General features: G+C 34.5%; 1 protein-coding gene across 12 annotated transcripts in view; it reads right to left on the minus strand.

The window, feature by feature from the left end:
- LOC117345280 overlaps nt 1-14404 on the minus strand; it is a 100159-nt gene that overhangs the window by 51413 nt on the left and 34342 nt on the right. For 11 of the 12 annotated variants that reach the window (XR_004536390.1, XR_004536388.1, XR_004536389.1 and 8 more), the window contains one exon: nt 7182-8643. The exons of the other annotated variant lie outside the window; for it this stretch is intronic. The gene's annotated coding sequence lies outside the window, so the exon portion shown is untranslated. Of the gene's footprint in view, nt 1-7181; nt 8644-14404 lie in introns of those variants that run through there. 12 annotated transcript variants of the gene reach the window in all.

The raw sequence follows: 14404 nt of genomic DNA on the forward strand, positions 1-14404 counted from the left end.
ATGTAGAGCGGTAAAATTGTGTGGAATCTGTTAAACAAATATAGAATGAGTTCAATCTCTCAAACCAACATAGGATTATAATGCCTATACAAATACATTATTGTATTACAGGACCAGCTAGGAGGGATTCAGGCTATACCTACATAACAAACATTTCACCATTCTCTGAAGTATCTATCTGATATAGCATAGTTATTGTCATCAAAATCACACATTACAAACAAAGGATCACAAACAAGCACTACAACTAAAATGACTGATTGTAAAGAAATGTCTGACTTTGCTTTACTGTATGTAGAGCTGTGTGTTTGTGACATGTCCCTTTGTTTGTCCTCAGTCATGTGACATGTCCCTTTGTTTGTCCTCAGTCATGTGACATGTCCCTTTGTTTGTCCTCAGTCATGTGACATGTCCCTTTGTTTGTCCTCAGTCATGTGACATGTTCCTTTGTTTGTCCTCAGTCATGTGACATGTCCCTTTGTTTGTCCTCAGTCATGTGACATGTTGTTTTTTTGTCCTCAGTCATGTGACATGTCCCTTTGTTTGTCCTCAGTCATGTGACATGTCCCTTTGTTTGTCCTCAGTCATGTGACATGTTCCTTTGTTTGTCCTCAGTCATGTGACATGTTCCTTTGTTTGTCCTCAGGCATGTGACATGTCCTTTTGTTTGTCCTCAGTCATGTGACATGTTCCTTTGTTTGTCCTCAGTCATGTGACATGTTCCTTTGTTTGTCCTCAGTCATGTGACATGTCCCTTTGTTTGTCCTCAGTCATGAGACATGTCCCTTTGTTTGTCCTCAGTCATGTGACATGTTGTTTTTTGTCCTCAGTCATGTGACATGTCCCTTTGTTTGTCCTCAGTCATGTGACATGTCCCTTTGTTTGTCCTCAGTCATGTGACATGTTGTTTTTTTGTCCTCAGTCATGTGACATGTTCCTTTGTTTGTCCTCAGTCATGTGACATGTCCCTTTGTTTGTCCTCAGTCATGTGACATGTTGTTTTTTGTCCTCAGTCATATGACATGTCCCTTTGTTTGTCCTCAGTCATGTGACATGTTCCTTTGTTTGTTCTCAGTCATGTGACATGTCCCTTTGTTTGTCCTCAGTCATGTGACATGTTCCTTTGTTTGTCCTCAGTCATGTGACATGTCCCTTTGTTTGTCCTCAGTCATGTGACATATTGTTTTTTTGTCCTCAGTCATGTGACATGTCCCTTTGTTTGTCCTCAGTCATGTGACATGTCCCTTTGTTTGCCCTCAGTCATGTGACATGTTCCTTTGTTTGTCCTCAGGCATGTGACATGTCCTTTTGTTTGTCCTCAGTCATGTGACATGTCCCTTTGTTTGTCCTCAGCCATGTGACATGTCCCTTTGTTTGTACTCAGTCATGTGACATGTTCCTTTGTTTGTCCTCAGTCATGTGACATGTTCCTTTGTTTGTCCTCAGTCATGTGACATGTCCTTTTGTTTGTCCTCAGTCATGTGACATGTTCCTTTGTTTGTCCTCAGTCATGTGACATGTCCCTTTGTTTGTCCTCAGTCATGTGACATGTTTTTTGTCCTCAGTCATGTGACATGTCCCTTTGTTTGTCCTCAGTCATGTGACATGTCCCTTTGTTTGTCCTCAGTCATGTGACATGTTGTTTTTTTGTCCTCAGTCATGTGACATGTTCCTTTGTTTGTCCTCAGTCATGTGACATGTCCCTTTGTTTGTCCTCAGTCATGTGACATGTTGTTTTTTGTCCTCAGTCATGTGACATGTCCCTTTGTTTGTCCTCAGTCATGTGACATGTTCCTTTGTTTGTTCTCAGTCATGTGACATGTCCCTTTGTTTGTCCTCAGTCATGTGACATATTCCTTTGTTTGTCCTCAGTCATGTGACATGTTGTTTTTTTGTCCTCAGTCATGTGACATGTCCCTTTGTTTGTTCTCAGTCATGTGACATGTCCCTTTGTTTGTCCTCAGTCATGTGACATGTCCCTTTGTTTGTCCTCAGTCATGTGACATGTTCCTTTGTTTGTTCTCAGTCATGTGACATGTTCCTTTGTTTGTCCTCAGTCATGTGACATGTTGTTTTTTTGTCCTCAGTCATGTGACATGTCCCTTTGTTTGTCCTCAGTCATGTGACATGTTCCTTTGTTTGTTCTCAGTCATGTGACATGTTCCTTTGTTTGTCCTCAGTCATGTGAAATGTCCCTTTGTTTGTCCTCAGTCATGTGAAATGTCCCTTTGTTTGTCCTCACTCATGTGACATGTTTCTTTGTTCCCAGTCATGTGACATAATTCTTTGTCCTCAGTTAAATGACATGTTTCTTTGTTCCCAGTCATGTGACATGTTTCTTTGTTCCCAGTCATATGACATGTTCTTTTGTCCACAGTCATGTGACATGTCCCTTTGTTTGTGCTCAGTCATGTGACATGTTCCTTTGTTTGTCCTCAGTCATGTGACATGTTTCTTTGTTCCCAGTCATGTGACATGTTTCTTTGTTCCCAGTCATATGACCTTTTCTTTTGTCCACAATCATGTGACATGTCCCTTTGTTTGTCCTCAGTCATGTGAAATGTTCTTTTGTTTGTCCTCTGTCATGTGACATGTTTCTTTGTTCCCAGTCATGTGACATGTTTCTTTGTTCCCAGTCATGTGACATATTTGTTTGTCCTTAGTCATGTGACATGTTCCTTTTGTTTGTCTTCAATCATGTGACATGTTCCTTTGTTTGTCCTTAGTCATATAACATGGCCCCTTTGTTTGTCCTCCATTATTAAACATGGCCCCTTTGTTTGTCCTCTATTATTAAACATGGCCCCTTTGTTTGTCCTCCATTATTAAACATGGCCCCTTTTTTCCTCCAACATGTGACAATTTGTTCCCTCCTTTGCCCTTTAGCTTGACAAATTTCTTTGTTTGTCCTCCGTCATTTGAGGCATGTTTGGTAGTTTGTACTGTCATATGAAATACTCATCAGTTGTCTCCCTTGTTAGTTTTTTTTTCTTTTCCCTGGTGCTTTAGATGTCCTATAGGACTGTTTACACATAGCAGGTGTAAAATCTTAATTGGCATAGTAAAATAACGAAAGGGATGTGTACAGTTTAAGTTAAATGTAATTATTATTGCTCTCGTGATTGTACAAGCAATTTAGATTTATAATAAATTACATAATTATATCTCATATTTGTGCAAGAGTGTATGTTCTTTTAAAAAAACTTTTTACTCAATGAACTTGTCTAGGTCATTTTGATAAATCTACCAGATAATTACTGTACAGATAAAGTTAACGCATTCAAAGTGTCAGAGATCCATGTTGTCTTGATATATAAAGAACTTCTGATACTCTGCTTTGAGGTTCAGCTATCGTATTGCTGGGAAGGGTTGTTGTTTCAATTTTCATTGTGAAATTCAGTATTATTTTGTAATGAAGGGAATATCTTTGATAACGAAGATTGTACCGAGATGAAAACCACACATTTATAGTGAAAACCCTGTATGTTCAGGTTGAATATTAAAGGTCTTAATATTGTTTTGATTAGTAAAGGTCATGCTGTAACTGTTATTGCTTCTACAGTAAAGAACTGTTGTCAAAATATTACTATTTCTTGCTGTGAAATGAAGGTCATATTGCTTTTTTTGCTATGAAATGAAGGTTGTATTGCTATTTTTTGCTATGAAATGAAGGTTGTATTGCTATTTTTTGCTATGACATGAGAGCCATATTGCTATATTTCTTTTCATGGTAGTAAAGGTCTTATTGTTGAAAAAGAAGGGCATATTGTTTGGCAAGTGAAGGTCATATTGTTTGGCAAGTGAAGGTCATATTGTTTGGCAAGTGAAGGTCATACTGTTTGGTAAGTCAAGGTCATATTGATTGGTAAGTCAAGGTCATATTGACTGGTAAGTCAAGGTCATATTGATTGGTAAGTCAAGGTCATATTGATTGGTTAGTCAAGGTCACATTGATAGGTAGGTCAAGGTCATATTGATTGGTAAGTCAAGGTCATATTGATTGGTAAGTGAAGGTCATATTAATTGGTTAGTCAAGGTCAAATTGTTTGGTAAGTCAAGGTCATATTGATTGGTAAGTCAAGGTCATATTGTTTGGCAAGTGAAGGTCATATTGTTTGGCAAGTGAAGGTCATACTGTTTGGTAAGTCAAGGTCATATTGATTGGTAAGTCAAGGTCATATTGACTGGTAAGTCAAGGTCATATTGATTGGTAAGTGAAGGTCATATTGATTGGTTAGTCAAGGTCACATTGATAGGTAGGTCAAGGTCATATTGATCGGTAAGTCAAGGTCATATTGATTGGTACGTGAAGGTCATATTAATTGGTTAGTCAAGGTCAAATTGTTTGGTAAGTCAAGGTCATATTGATTGGTAAGTCAAGGTCATATTGATTGCTAAGTCAAGGTCATATTGATTGCTAAGTCAAGGTCATATTGATTGCTAAGTCAAGGTCATATTGTTTGATAATGAAGGGCTGCATCGTTCTGACAGTGAAGATCATAATCATACTGATAATGAAAGTTGTATTGTTTGGATTTTAGTTAAGATCAGATATCAGTTAATATCATGAAGTGTGTTATCATGAGGAATGTTATGCGCGAGTATAGGAAATTTGACTGTTTTACATCCTTCTAAATTTTCTCTCAAGTTTATACATAGTTTATATGGAAAGAGTATAAAAAGTGATTCAAATAAAAGTAATTTATTATCCTTTAAATGTTTACAAAACGTGACAGATATGCATGTCTGTATGTCGTTAGATTGAAAGTTTTCGTGTGATTACCTTGGTCCAATGATGCACAAACATCAGCAGTATTGATGCGTTTTCAATATTGTTGACTCTGTACAGATTTGTATACAGCTAATGGACACTCAAGGCTACATCACATAATATTCTTTCAAATGTCTGTCTGAACAATGTTCACGCTACATGCAGTCTCTATACAGGACCTTAGATATTTTATAATGGAGCTCTGCATAATCGAGTTGCAAATAGAACTACAGAAGTGTCACAAATTCCACATGAAACCGCAGCATGAATTTGAGGATTTTACAAAAGACACAAGATATTAGCACCTTAGAGGATTTTAAAAACGACACAAGATATTAGCACCTTTGAGGATTTTACAAACGACACAAGATATTAGCACCTTTGAGGATTTTACAAAAGACAGAAGATATTAGCACCTTAGAGGATTTTACAAACGACACAAGATATTAGCACCTTTGAGGATTTTACAAAAGACACCAGGTATTAGCACCTTTGAGGATTCCTTTGAGGATTTTACAAAAGACACAAGATATAATAGCACCTTTGAGGATTTTACAAAAGACACCAGATATTAGCACCTTTGAGGATTCCTTTGAGGATTTTACAAGACACCAGATATTAACACCTTTAAAAGTAAACTGAGAGTAAGGAACAGTACATCCAACAAGTAAACTGAGAGTAAGGAACAGTACATCCAACAAGTAAACTGAGAGTAAGGAACAGTACATCCTACAAGTAAACTGAGAGTAAGGAACAGTACATCCAACAAGTAAACTGAGAGTGAGGAACAGTACATCCAACAAGTAAACTGAGAGTAAGGAACAGTACATCCAACAAGTAAACTGAGAGTAAGGAACAGTACATCCAACAAGTAAACTGAGAGTAAGGAACAGTACATCCAACAAGTAAACTGAGAGTAAGGAACAGTACATCCAACAAGTAAACTGAGAGTAAGGAACAGTACATCCAACAAGTAAACTGAGAGTAAGGAACAGTACATCCAACAAGTAAACTGAGAGTAAGGAACAGTACATCCAACAAGTAAACTGAGAGTGAAGGAACAGTACATCCAACAAGTAAACTGAGAGTGAGGAACAGTACATCCAACAAGTAAAGTGAGAGTAAGGAACAGTACATCCAACAAGTAAACTGAGAGTAAGGAACAGTACATCCAACAAGTAAAGTGAGAGTGAGGAACAGTACATCCAACAAGTAAAGTGAGAGTGAGGAACAGTACATCCAACAAGTAAAGTGAGAGTGAGGAACAGTACATCCAACAAGTAAAGTGAGAGTAAGGAACAGTACATCCAACAAGTAAACTGAGAGTAAGGAACAGTACATCCAACAAGTAAACTGAGAGTAAGGAACAGTACATCCAACAAGTAAACTGAGAGTAAGGAACAGTACATCCAACAAGTAAACTGAGAGTAAGGAACAGTACATCCAACAAGTAAAGTGAGAGTAAGGAACAGTACATCCAACAAGTAAACTGAGAGTAAGGAACAGTACATCCAACAAGTAAACTGAGAGTAAGGAACAGTACATCCAACAAGTAAACTGAGAGTAAGGAACAGTACATCCAACAAGTAAACTGAGAGTGAGGAACAGTACATCCAACAAGTAAACTGAGAGTGAGGAACAGTACATCCAACAAGTAAACTGAGAGTGAGGAACAGTACATCCAACAAGTAAACTGAGAGTAAGGAACAGTACATCCAACAAGTAAACTGAGAGTAAGGAACAGTACATCCAACAAGAATTAAACTGCACTAGGGAGATATTTTAATGTATTACCACAGAATATGTGAATACTACTAAAAATATCTTCTGTCCATCCTCTTAAAAACAGTCTTTTATGTCATCAACTTCATGTCTGCTGTTTACAATGTGACATTACACAATGTCATGACACATATTATGTTGTTGTATAGACACTAACTTCAGTGTATAACTTTAGGATGTTGTATAACACTATGTTGTTCTATAGACAATAACTTCAGTGTATAACGTTAGGACGTTGTGTGATGTAAAGATTCCTCTTGTTTCTGTTTCTTTAGGAATCAATATTCCATACCACAGAAATATTAACCAGCAGCTCTTGGCAGAACTAAATACAGCACTATCAATATATTATTTCAGTAAAAAAGTAATTTTTGTATGGTTGATATACAGTCTCAATTATCTGTCAGTTTGGTTTTTTTACCTGACAGAATTGCAAATGAGATAAAACCTGATTAAGTTTTTCAAATATACCCAAACTTTTTCTACATTCACTGTCAGTAACAAAACACAAAAGCACAATTTACATTCCATCACACAATGTGATTCCTTTTTTATTTTCAAACATAAAAAATATAACAACATACATTACAATATAAATATAAATAACAATACAATTGTAGTAATTTTAATTTTCATATTTAAAAAGACATTTTCTATGAGATAAATTTACCTGTCTTCGTTAAATACCTGGGTGAAGTGTCCTGACTTATAATGAATATCTACAGAGGACCTAGACTAAATGTCTCTATTTTTTATTTTTATTTTCATAATTGAAAAACATTTTCTATATTTTATTTTAATTTCATTTTCATTTTCTATGAGATAAACTTACCTGTCTTCGTTACATACCTGAGTGAAGTGTCCTGGCTTTTAATCAATATTAACAGAGGACCTAGGCTAATGTCTTTATGGCATCAAGCATTAAAAACTAATAGAGAGGAACAACATGTTAGTGGTAGACTGTCTTCATGGCTATAACTGTAAGACGTGTTGCCATGGATATGTCCTATATTAAGGCTATTCAAAGGTTAAGTAGTGTGATTAGCTGGCTGACTTGACACTAACAGGAAAATAGTAATCAAGTTTCCTAAATCTGGATTAACTTGAATAGATAAGTAAATTTTAAATGTATAGATAACAGGTAAATTTTAAATGTATAAATAACAGGTAAATTGTTAATATATAAATAACAGGTAAATTTTTAATGTATAAATAACAGGTAAATTATTAATATATAAATAACAGGTAAATTGTTAATATATAAATAACAGGTAAATTTTTAATGTATAAATAACAGGTAAATTTTTAACGTATAGATAACAGGTAGTTTCTTAAAGTATAGATAACAGGTAAATTGTTAATGTATAAGTAACAGGTAAATTTTTACCGTATAGATGACAGGCAAATATTTAACGCATAAATAACAGGTAAATATTTAACGTATAGATAACAGATAATTTTTTAATGGACAGTGTAGACTTCATGCTTCAATCTCCATTAAAATATCTCTCATTAACAGGGTTGCCACCTCTTAGAATGCCCTCGTTGGGAGACTCGCGATTGTCAAAGCTTTCTCCCGTTATTCATATCACGTCAAGCCATAACTTATGTCGCAGATTACATGGTATCCAAGCGGTGCCAACTATTGTCATGCAATCATTAATGATTAAAGTTGCTCCTTAAGTACTTTAATTTGCTTCCTTACTACAAATAAAATATCCATTGTTTTAATTAATGCAAATGCATATCGCATCATCCTTTGTTTTATCTAATACAATATTCACTGCTGTCTAATTATTTCCCCCCCAACTACAATGTCCCTGGTTTAATTAGCACCCTGTTCCTGTAGGTATCCCTCCCTAATGATGCTTCCTGCCATTTCCTTCCAGTTATCTAATCCCTATTCATTAATAAATAAATAATGAGTTCTTCCTGTTTTATGCAATAATCAACATAAAAAACCTTTGCTTGAACAAAGATAAGATTTGGCAGCTGTAAAGTATTGATGTCAAGGCTGTTCATCACTGTAGTCTGTGGTGATCCGTATTCAGCTTCTTCAGCTTGATTTAGGTTCCCTCAAACACCATTGTCTGTAAAAAAAAAAAAAAAAAAGAAAATTTAATATTTATACCCAACAAATATAAACAGCATGGGAAGATTGATCACAATATTTTATTTCAATAAATTATGCATTTAAAAAGAAGACAAAAGTCTCGCAATATAATTCCTTTGATACATTTACAATATCTACAAGTATCAAAAAGTTTATCAAATAATAATAGATTCATTTAAAATATAGATATTACAATTCTATGCATATTGAACCTATTTAAGATCTGTCCATTGCAGTGGTGGTTAGTTTCAACAGGTTTCATGAAAATATGAATATTATCAATAAAAGTTGTTTACAAAACAATATAAAGTACGTTTGAAGTACATATGATACATAACACATGCATTTTATCATTGTATTACATCAGTTCTAAACAGCTGACACACACAAATAATGTTAATATATATATATATACTGATCGACACGCTAAAGGGAAACATCGATGGTCCAGTGGAAATCCTTGTGATTGATGTCCAATGGGAGAAGGAGATATGTTAGGGATGTCCAATGGGAGAAGGAGATACGTTAGGGATGTCCAATGAGAGGCTATATCCTGATTGTAGAGTTGAGATATATTTGGACTTTGGAACAGCAGAGTGATCTTGTCAGTATAAAACAGATCATCAAGGCTGCCCATGGTCCTGTGAAACACTGACGAACCCACTGATAATTAAGTATTCACAATCCTTGCTGTAATGATATACAGACTTCATCACAAAAAATCTTCAGCCACAAAGATCGAATTCCACATCACAAATTTATATATATACTTAACTATGACACTAAAAGGTAATACATATACTCAATAAATGTACAAGATACAGGAATCTTAACTTAAATATTTGCAATAGTTATAACATAGGCTTTCGGGAGCTTTAATTTTGACAAAAAAATTGATTTTAAACATGTGCATAACAAAATAAGTTTGAATTGTAAAATCAAAGCTTGTATAGTGCTTGAAAAAGTAGCAAAATCCACAGCATTCAACATAGCTGTTTTAAGGTGTCTTAATATCTGTCACCAATCAATACATGTTAAAAATTCATCTGAACATTATAAAATTTATTTACATAACAACTTAAAGCATATAATATATAATGTCATAAAAAAGCTTCAAAAAATTTGTTCCTGATTTAACCTGTTACTCAGGCTACTATTTTCTTTTTTATTCAACTGATTTAAATATCTACACAAATGTACCAATTTGATCTATGTTAAAATGCACCTGTATCAATATCACTTGTTGAATTTGTTTTATGTCAACCAACATACATGTAAAAAATATTTGTATACAAGTACCCAAAAATTGTATACTACTTTTTAAAACTGTTCAAAAGAAATCAAGTTGTAATTAAAACTACTTTTAGTAGTAATGAGCTAAACAGATATAAAATCAGGCATGTTATATTGCAAGTGATATGACTGAATTCCCTACTTGTTATTAGCTTGGAACACACGATATTAGCTTGGACTACACAAGGTGGGCGACAAAGAGCAAAATTGTTCTGATCTCAAGTGGAGAGCAGGCTAGGGGCTGATGACAGCTAAGTACACACGTATAAAGATAAAAAGCACTCCATTTTGCCATTGTGCTGTGACTATGTACCGGTTAAATTGAAACTTGTATTTACTTTGATCAAAATCCCTCGTTTGCTCTCAGATAAAACAACCTGAGTTAAGTATGTGTGGCTGCCATCGTGTAGATAGGAGGGTACAACATTGAGTCTTCCTGGTCTAGGAGTCCTACAAACCCATCCCCATATACCCAGGCCGGGTAATGCCTGTAAATCTTCCTTACAGTCGACACGAGTCTGGTTAGCATGCTTACATCAATTTCATACAAAATGTTTGAGTTTCATTTCCTTTTCTGGAAAACATTCTTGAAACACATTAATCCTAATTGTTCAAAATTATCATCTTATCAAGAAAAGTACAAGTCAAATTTTCATAGCTTCAATTCTAACACAAATATCATAATATAAGCTTGGGCTATTCATTCCCTGAACTCTTTCCTCATACTTAAATCTACCAAATATCTTAACTCCAACATAATTCATCATAATTCCTAAAAATTCCAAATGACCTAGATTGTGTGATCACGCCATTTTTATCTGACCTTTAATAAACCGATGAGATTCCTGTATTCATGACCACCAAGTCACCAAACAGCTCTCAACTTCTGAGACCTTCCTTTCCTTATCTTTGTCATTTTAATAATCATGATTTATGGTTAAACACACAACCCTGAATAGAGGTCACAATCTACACTAACGGTGCATCAATATTTGCCTAAAGAAGGAAAAACCCTCAGAGTACTTGGCGAGTCTTACAGACCCTGTTCACAAACTGTTCACGTTCCCTCACCCTCTGTTCCCTCCCGCTTCCCTCACCTCCCACCCCAAACAACTCTTCATATAAGACCAGTTTAACCTTCAAAATTATCCTGTACAACATTCCACTAAGATATCTTTTACACAATAGCATGAAATACTACTACAAAGAATACTAATGCTATATTTGGCAAGTTCTACACGAGTACAATGGAACGTGTACCTGGTTGGCCTATAATGTACCATTCTCCATTTCGCGAACATGATCTTGTTCGGTCCCAGACTGTTACCGATGACCCCACCCATTCACCTGACAATAAATGACATCTCGAGTATAACCATTACAGACTTAAAAAAAAAATCCTGAGCTCAAACTATCTCTTTGTCATTGAATAGGAAAACGTCATCCTCTGTCTACGGAAAAAAATTAAAATGAAAATGTTCCGCACCAGATGTGTATAATTACGTGTATAATTACTCATAACTATTTCATCATTATCGTTATACGTTAGATTATTTCCAGTATTTAAGATACACGTAGACTACATATATCTACTGTAACATAACGATCTATCTTATGTATTACTCTGTAGTTACACACCTGATCTTAATACTATCTTAAAACTATTTTAACAATTTCAGAAAAAAATAGTCTGTACATGAATATCATTGTATTCAGTTCACTCCAGGTCAGAAGTTCAAGGCAGAGACAATTAACATATCTCAATTGTATGTTTTCACTGCCTTCAAAAAAATAAAGCACTTTCTGACATATCCTCCTACATGTACCAGACAAAAGAATTGTCTAATGCACAGTTAACACTACAAAATTTTATTAACAGTGGACAAATTTGTAAGCAAACATTTTAAAACTTGACATTGTTCAAAGTATTGTTCTTCAGTATATATATATATGGATTGTACAAAACAAACGTGTAAATTTGAAGTTTTTCTTGTAAGCTCAGTTTTCATATTCTAATTTTCACAAAGTTAAGTGTTACTGAAATAAAAAGCTTCCTTAATTTATAGATATAGTAAAGTGTTACTGAAATAAAAAGCTTCCTTAATTTATAGATATAGTAAAGTGTTACTGAAATAAAAAGCTCCCTTAATCTATAGATACAGTAAATTTTATTTCTGCATTTATCAAACTTTTCAAAATTAAATCATTTCATTTTATGTAATTTTCTAGAAATAGATTTTATTTTTATTAACGATATGTTAATGGATCCATGTAACCTTTCTTGTAGCTAGCTTCTACAGGACATTAATATTGATCAGAAAAATAATTCGAAATAAACTTCCCAAAGATATATTCTAACAGTGATCAATTTCTACAGCTGGTATATTGACAAACTGGAGACATTTTTTTAAGTGTGTAACATAAGCTAGGGCTATGTTGAGGTATAATTTCCCAGTTGCCTCCTGTTTTCCTGGTAATTATTGATTCTGCCTGTTTCATAACTTTTCTACCCAAAGACAAGAGTACCTGGTACACGCTAGCCCTACACAAGCTCACCATTGGAACACATCTCGTGACTGGCAGCCATACAAATTTTCAACAACAGCGGATTTTTCTATATAAATATATCAACAAAGGTTTCAATCCTCAAAGAAAATTTACCACTACAGGGAAACCGATACGTTTCTGTTTTACAATAAAATAGCTGACTCTTTCGTTTATGTTTCATTAAAATTTTGACTTCAAAGTACATGTATAATGTTAAAACAGTATGCAGGTATTTAAAGTGATGGCCTCCAGCATCCATCTTATCTCCTCTTAATTATCTCTTCTTTGTTAAAACACATTGATTTTACAATAACCTTGGGCCATTTTTTTGTTTTGTTTAATGAATATGTAAACAATTATACTGCTGCCTAGTCTTTGTTATAAGAGATATTATCAACATCTAAGTTTTCAAAAAAAAACTTTTGAGACTTTGAGTGTAAACAATAAAAAAAACAAATAACGAAATGAAAAAAATCCTGAAAAGCAGTACACTTTACATATTTAAAGGGTATACATGTTGAAATACAGGAACCTGGTAAATATATTCTCACTAATCTACCAACTAAAAATTCTAAAACTAGACTAATTGGAAAAGTTCTGTGATGAAATGAAGGGTGTTATTATATCATTCACTAAGAATACATGCCGTACCAGTAGGACTGGGCCAGATGACAAGCCTTACAGTTTTAATCAGATAGAAGGCTTATACCGAGACATCAGATAGAAGGCTTACCGAGACATCAGAGATGATAATGCTGGTGTGACTACCTGATCTAATGTAGCCATCAATGTCATATATAATGTATTAGGTCAGAATGAATTGCAAATTTTCCATATACGCAAACCCATCTGAAAGGGATCCATAATTGTCACGTGGAATATTTGATGTAATCTTGACAAAGCCAAATTCACAAGGAGGGCCCTGGAGGGGTTAGAATTATCTTTGATGTCCTCTGAGTTGTATGCTTTAAAAATTATTTCCCCAGGAAATATAACCGCAATATACATAAAAACCTGTCTTTATATGTCCGCATATAGACTGAAAAATATCAGCAGTTGATTATAATTAAGTTGAGGAATGTTAATTGTGATTTATACCAATTAACCTGCGGTTTTATTAATCATATGGCTTTTAGAGTGCTGGTAGACATACCACGGAGAAAACCTATTCCTATTGTAAATTATCTATCCTGGGAACTTTCTGTACAAATATATAATACATAAACATGAATGATTGGGGAGGGGGGATTTAATATCAGTACATATAACACACAATTGAAAAAAAAAATGAAATAAGCGATGAAGATGTATTTGTGTCATTAAAACTTATCTCCCAACTCCAAATCATCCCTAAATCACTGTCAACTATGCATTCTCATTAAGTGATTAATGGCCTTATTACGCTTGACTCTATAATGATACACATCCATACCTATTATACACCATTTCTTACATGTACAACACACTCTCAACATACCTGTATATTTAGATCATACTTGTATAAAATCCTTCCCACCATACCTGTTTATACTCACACCATACCTGTATATACTAAGATCACACCTGTATATACTAAGATCACACCTGTATATACTAAGATCACACCTGTATAAAATCCCTCCCACCATATCTGTTTATACTCACATCATACCTGTATATACTCAAATCACACCTGTATTTACTCACACCATACCTGTATATACTCACATCATACCTGTATATACTAAGATCACACCTGTATAACATTCCTCCCACCATACCTGTTTTTACTCACACCATACCTGTATAAAATCCCTCCCACCATACTGTATATACTCAGATCCCACCGGTATATACTCACATCACACCTGTATATACTCACATCACACCTGTATATACTCACATCACATCTGTATATA

This window comes from Pecten maximus, chromosome 16 (genome assembly GCF_902652985.1).
Source record: "Pecten maximus chromosome 16, xPecMax1.1, whole genome shotgun sequence".
In the NCBI taxonomy this organism is placed as follows: domain Eukaryota; kingdom Metazoa; phylum Mollusca; class Bivalvia; order Pectinida; family Pectinidae; genus Pecten; species Pecten maximus.